Raw genomic sequence first — 7,263 nt, 5'->3', positions numbered from 1 at the left:
TCCCTATTGGAATGTCTTTTACTGCATTCTTTTTTCTGATCACATTGGCTAGGACTTTTAGTACTACATTGAATAGGAATGGAGTGGGCAACCTTGTCTCGTACCAGTTTTTAGTGGAAACGCTTTCAGGTTTCCCCCATTCAGTATGTTAGCAATAAGTTTTTCATAGATGACTTTTATTATTCTGAGAAATGGTCCTTCTGTGCTGATTTTACTGAGTCTTAATCATGAAGGAATGCTGTATTTTGTCAGTTGCTTTATCTGCATCGACTGAAGTGATCACACGACTGCTGCTCCTATAACACAGTCTCCCTCCTCTTTGTGTTCTTGGTTCTGAGGTTGCATCCAGATTGCTGGATCCCTGTTTAATGGGGAATTCCGAAACCCCAGAATGCCTGCCCCTGCTGTTCTGGGAGGCCAACCTGTGCTTGGTGGAGTTCAGCCAGGCCAGGCACTCAGAGCAGCTTCCTAAGGATCTGTTCCTTGGCCACAGACACCTGCCTGGAGCAGGTTGGGACCAGTGTAGCCCCACACACCCATTGCATCCTCTGACTGACTTCCAGGACAATCTGCTAATCAGCTTGTAGACAGATGGAAAGAGAACTGTCTGTCTGAGCCATCTCAGAAAAAAATTGGCTTCTAAGATGGATCTTCCAACTCCAGACTGCTTCCTGTGCTCTGAGCTGGGAGCATGGCTGTGTTGGCGTGAGGATCAGGTCCATCTGTCAGTGCCTTTCAGAGTACAGACGTATGGATGTAGGTCAAAGGCTTGAGGGAGAAACCTACCAGTCCTTTCCCAGCATTTGATGTATCGCCCGATAGGCGGTGTCACTGATGTGGACAGGGCAGAGGAACTGATCAGCCCTTTGGAAATGATCTCTAAGTTGCCCGTGTTTATTTTATGAAAGTAAACCTTGACAACCCGAAGATTTGCCAGTATCTTCTTCAGCATGACCACACTGGTCATTTCAGTATTTGGTTACCAGACCGTTTAGAGATGAAGGGAAGGCTCCTCTGTGGCGCAGCCTGATATATCTTTGTCATTTCCAGTGTCAACAAGAAACAAGAGGAAGCAAGACAAGGAGGGGAGAGAAAGAGAGAAAGGGAGTAGGAAAGGCTAAACTGGGAAGAGACAGTTGAGCTAAAACTGGAGATCAACTTTACACCAGTTTTTAGATCAAGAGATCTCCGTAGGTCTGGATTCATTGAGAGTTTAGCAGGGTAAACTTGAGCAAGTCTCCACGCCATTCTTTCATGTGAAGTGTCATACTTGATACTTTCTTGGTCTCTTGGAAACCTACTATTAAGGAAATCTTTTTTTTTTCCCTCTAAGCCAGATACTTGCAACTATTTTATAGCTTATCTGGATGTGTGTACTAGCCAGGTCTTAGACAGAGAGAGGCCCTAGCTCCCTGCAGCCCAGCGCGCAGATCGGCCCGTTCTCTGAGTTCCGTGGATGATGATCCACCAACCGCGTTGACTCCTTTGTTGTGCCTTCAAACCACCTTCGAGATAGTTTCTTCCTCTCCTGTACTTGAGAAAATAAGAAATCGCTTCGAATCCCTCCTCAAAGAGCAGGGAGGAATGGATTCAATGCAGGTACAGATTTTGAAGCCCCAGTTTGTTTTACGCACATGAGCATCTCATTTGTCTCTTTGTGCTCTCATATCCGTTAGTGTTGAGAGACTTGGAGGTCATCTGCCGTGTCCTTGGCCCCCTCGGTAGTTCTGTGCTGTCAGGAGACCCTGAAAGAGAGATGTGATGCATCTGCCTAGGGATGAGCATGTACATACAACGTGTATGTAAACACTAATACAGAGAGGGTGTTTTGAAACAAAAGGTGGAGGTTACAAAAGGCAGCAGAGATGTTTCCATTTCCTGACAGGATAGAACTTTCTTTCCATCTTGCCAACAGTCGTTTCCTTGTCAGCAAGTCACTAGAATTTGCTTCTGTAGCCAGATCTCCCGGGGCATCCACGTGTTTTCTGAGCGAGAGATTAATGGCATGAGAGGTCAGTGACAGCTGCGACAATGACAGGTTGCCATAGTAGTAGGAAAATTTCAGGAAGATAATTCTGTCATCTTATTATGATCCTGTAAAACATATCCATGTAGCCTAGCAGAGAATAGCTTTTATTCTTCTAGGAATGTGGGTTGTAATTGAAGTCACTCTTAGTATGATGACCTAATGCATGTAGTCATCTAAATCAGAATGCTTTGCAAAGCCTACCTATGCTGTGAAAAGGAGGATGTGCACGCTATCCAGAGCCCGTGATCTGTCTGTCAGGCATCGGGCTACTTTCCAGCAGTAGATCAGAGTATCGGAGCTCAAATTCGAGCTTGTTTTTCTTTCCTCACACTCGCAGTGTGGATGTGGGCTCCATATTGATGGACACTAACTAAAACGGTGAGATATATGTAGGCAGGTGTATTTCAATGAAGATTGGACAATATGAAATGAAGCAAATTTGCATGGGAAGAGGTCAGCAAGACTTTAATATAAGGAGCTATATCGCTTAGGTAGTTCCTGGTTTTCTGAAAGTTTTCCGTAGATTTTATTAAAAGCATTAGGGCTCTGTATTGGCATTTTCGTTTGCTTGGTAGACATTTTAGTGTAGGCACTTCCATGGCTGTTTCTGTGAGGCAGCAGTCATGTGCTGCTCAACAGAAGCTGTAGCCCACGTGGCCACCACAGTTCGATTCCCTGGCTCTGGTCATTAGAAGCACGCAGGGCCCAGGATACAGTGTCTCAGAGGGAAGAGGCTTACGGTGTGCTTAGACCCTTTTCTCTCTCTCGCATGTGTGCATGCTCTATCATGAATAAAAATTTGCTTTTACATTATGACGCTAGGTACTTCTGGTATTCATTGGTATGTGTAACCTGTATTAATTTACTTTGTAGCTCTTCTTGAATTTAACAACTCAAGGCAGTCAGGTAAAATTTATACAAGTTATTAATCTTTGAGAAGCCTTATTTTTTACTGAAGAAAGCATGGGTTCCTATGGCTCAGTGAGGAAGGCAAACATTTTGGTGAATTGCAATCTGTAGAGAAAAGAGGTGTTAATTATATTTCTTTTATGTCAGGGTTATATTGCACACAGTCACTTACATTTGATGCTATTTGCTATTATAACATTTGCAATGTAGTGTGAACAGGATTGTGGAAATCAAAAATCACTTACAGAGTGTCTCTTCCTCTGATTCCTGGAGTGAAACAGCTCCTTCTGGAGGACTGTTATTCGGAGCCTTCTGGGGAATATTATGGGGGTGGTGGATAAACAGGAGAAGGAGGAAAGAAAAAGAAGAGGAAGAAGGGAAAAGCGCTGTGCCTGCATAGCTGAGATAAAATGGGAATCACTGTGGAGAATATGCTTTGGATGCTCTACAAGAGTTGACTACTCACAGGGCTTGGAATTATGACGCTGCTTGTATTCTTCAAAGATGTGTGATTCCAAATGAACTCTATTTAATACTGTTTATTCAAACACTTGAACATGGTTGGCATACCCACCACTTATCACACTGTGCTAAACATGGATTTCATGTACTGATTGTTTTGTATTAATCAAGTCTGGCTCCAATTAGGATTAAAAGAGTACACCAGATGCGTAGTGTGCTAGGACGCTAGTGGAGGGAGGTCATTAACACGAGGTTTTCTGTTTTCCTCATGCAGCGTTCTGATGCTATCAATGTCCCTCAAAGTGTTGCTTTATCTGTTTCCTACACAAATTGATATGCTACTTTCACTTTCATTATGTTGGGTATACTTTCTAATCTCTTTTGTTTTATTATTTGTTGTATTGGTTATTTCAGGGTAGATTATTTAGTTTCCAAGTATTTGGGAATTTCCCAGATATCATTTTGTTAGAAACCTCTAGCTTAATTTCAGTGTGGTTAAAGAACATACAGTGTATGGGATGAATCCTAATTATTGACTTTGATTTATAAACCAGGATATGACCTCTTCTGGTGCTTTGTGTACACTAAAATGAATTAAATCTACAATTGCTGATCAGTTTTATAAAGTTCATCAATTTTGTTGTTTAACACTTCTACATCTTTATAAATTCCATATTTTACCTGATTTATCAATTTTTCCATACTTTACCTGAATTGTCCATTTTTGATAGAAATGCAAATATCATAATTGTCGATTTGTCAATTTCTCCATGAAATTCTGTCAATTTTTGCATTATGTATTTTGAAGAGCTCGAATTAGCTGCATACACATTTATAACTATGGATCTTGGGAGAGTTGACTGGCATGGCCCTTTACTGATATGGAACGTTTCTCTTTCTCAGATTTTTGTTATGAGTCCAATTCTGATATCAGTAACTGCTCCTGCTTCTTTTTGGTTATTGTTTGTATGGTCTGTTTTCATCCTTACTTCAGGTTTATTTATATTGTATATTTAAAGTGGTTTTTTTTCCTATAGGCAGCATATAATCGGATCTTGTTGATAATTCAGTATTACCCACTGTGCCTTTTCATTGGAACTTTTCTTTGTTATCTTTTAACTCTTTGATTTCATCATTGCATTACCACTATGTTGTAGTTTTCAGTATATACGTTTAGCCTTCCACATCTGTCTGACGGGTAGTGTCAGCTCCCCTGTGGTGCGCAGCCGGACACAGGGCGCTTCCCTTCCCTCTCCGCCTTTGTGTCGCTCTCAGACACTGTGTTTCTGTGTACTATAAACCTCCCATCACGTACTTAGTTACTGCCTCTGCTTTGAACAGTCAATTATGTTTTGAGATATTAAAGTAAAAAGTAAAGTCTTTATGCTTACCGGCGGTGACCCTCTCTAACTCTGTTCCTTGGGGTCGGTTCATGAATCCAGGTGGTAATTTCTTCCGACTGAAGCGCACCCTTCCTGTTTCTGTGGTGCAGCTCCAGACAGCCGGACCTCTGGGCTGCTGTGTGTCTGGAAAAGGCTTTTTACTTCAGTTCCCTATTTTTTTTTTTTATAGACACTATTATTGGATAAAGAATTCTAGGTTAACTTTTTTGTTTGTCTTTGTTTTTCCCTTACAATTTTTCAAAGGTCTGCTCTGCTAACATTTAGGGTTTCTTTTTTTTTTTTTTTTGAGAGGTTTTTGCTATAGGGCGCGTGTGCTCACCAGACAGACAGAGAGAAACAGAGAGAGACAGAGAGACAGAAAACAGACAAAGAGAAATCACTCCCCAGGGGGGATGGCCACGCCGCAATCCCTTCTCCTTCATTCTTCTCTTGGGATCTTGGGCACGCACGCACACGCGCCTAGCGTGAGTTTTAAGCCACCAGGTCTGGGACACGAACTGCGGTCGACTACATGGGAGTCCAGCGACATAGCCATTACACTAACTGCTGGTCCCCTCTAACATTTAGGTTTTAATGCGTCTGACAAAACTTCCGCTGTCACCCGTGCTGACGTTCCTCCAGGTACAATGCATTTGTCCCGCGGTCCACTTGTAAGATTTTCTGTCTGCTCTTGCTTCTGTTGAGAGTTGATTATGACATGCCTTGCCATACTTTTCTTTGCCTTATTTATGCCTGGGATTTGTTTAGCTTCTTGATTCCAGAGACTTATAGTTTTCATCAAAATTTTTGTAAAATGACTCTTATGTTTTAAAATATTATTTGTGCTGAGAACCAACTTCCTCACCGTTCTGGGGGGTGGAAGTCCACGATCTGCTCTTGTCAGGGTTGTCTTCTCTCCTTGGCCTTCTGAGGCCTCGCGTGCCTGCATTCGAAGCACATGCATTCCTGGGGTCGCTTCCCCTTCCAGTAGGACACTAGTCCAGCCAGCCGAGGGAGCTGCCCCTGTGGTCCTGCTTAACAGTCGTCACCTCCTTACCAGCCCTGTCTCCAGAGCAGGCAGGCTGGGGCTAGGGCTGTGGCCGTGGACTCGGGGGACACAGTGCAGGCTGTGGATTGGCATGAAGGGCAGCAGTGTGCACAGCGGCACCTCTGTCCTGAGCGAGTCTCCTATCCTCACTTTGCAGAAGCCAGAACCTGGCTGAGCTGTGAAGAGGGCAGGGCAGCCTCGAGGAGGAAAAGGGCCAGGGCCCTTGCTGGGCTTTGGGCTAGAAGCATGTCTGGAAGTTCCCTCATGTGATCCCCAGGCTGAGCCCTCCAGCCTCAGTGGTGGCTGGAGCAGTGCTGGGGCTCGGGGCCTAAGCTGTGGTTTTACCTACAGGATACCATCTCTTCCCCGGGAATGCTGAGGGCAGGGTTCATGCACCTGCCCTGTGGGCTGCTCAGGTCCATAGAGCTGGTTCCCATGGAGGCTGGTCAGCCCACAGGGAGGTCAGCTCACGGGGAGGTCAGCTCAAAGGGGAGGTCAGCCCATGGGGAGGTCAGCCCACGGGGAGGTCAGCTCACAGGGAGGTCAGCTCAAAGGGGAGGTCAGCTCATGGGGAGGTCAGCTCACAGGGAGGTCAGCTCACAGGGAGGTCAGCTCACGGGGAGATCAGCTCAAAGGGGAGGTCAGCTCATGGGGAGGTCAGCTCACAGGGAGGTCAGCCCGTGGGGAGGTCAGCTCAAAGGGGAGGTCAACCCACGGGGAGGTCAGCTCATGGGGAGGTCATCTCATGGGGAGGTCAGCCCGTGGGGAGGTCAGCTCGTTGGGAGGTCAGCTCGTAGGGGAGGTCAGCCCACGGGGAGGTCAGCTCATGGGGAGGTCAGCGCACGGGGAGGGGAGGTCAGCTCACGGGGAGGTCAGCTCATGGGGAGGTCAGCTCGTGGGGAGGTCAGCTCATGGGGAGGTCAGCTCATGGGGAGGTCAGCTCATGGGGAGGTCAGCTCACAGGGAAGGCCAGCTCACAGGGGAGGTCAGCTCATGGGGAGGTCAGCTCATAGGGAAGGCCAGTCCATGGGGAGGCCAGCCTCAGGATGGAGGTCAGCTTCAGGACAAGAGAACCCTGGCTGTCCCCAACACGGGGTGGGTCGGGGCCGTCACATCAGTTATTCCTCACCCCTCCACAGGGCCTGGCACCTCCGAAATGTGCCCATCCTGTGGCCACAGCCAAGGGGAGAAGGCAGGTGCGTCCGGGGTTAAGGAGTGTGATGCGTGCTTGCCGAGGCTGCGCCTGGCTGCTCTGTGGTTGACCCCGTTTGAGCTGCTTCACGGGAACTGCTAAGTTTCAGGGAGCCAAAGCGAGCTGCTGAGCCTCCAGGTCGGCGCCGTTTCTTCCTCGCCCACCTCTGGCACGCGGATGTGGGAGAGGGCGCCACGGGCTGTGGGCAGCCGAGGGCCCTGTCGCCAGAGGCGGCGTGCCA

This window comes from Tupaia chinensis, unplaced genomic scaffold (assembly GCF_000334495.1).
Source record: "Tupaia chinensis unplaced genomic scaffold, TupChi_1.0 Scaffold138080_1, whole genome shotgun sequence".
Taxonomy (NCBI): Eukaryota; Metazoa; Chordata; class Mammalia; order Scandentia; family Tupaiidae; genus Tupaia; species Tupaia belangeri.
This window is presented reverse-complemented; position numbering follows the sequence as displayed.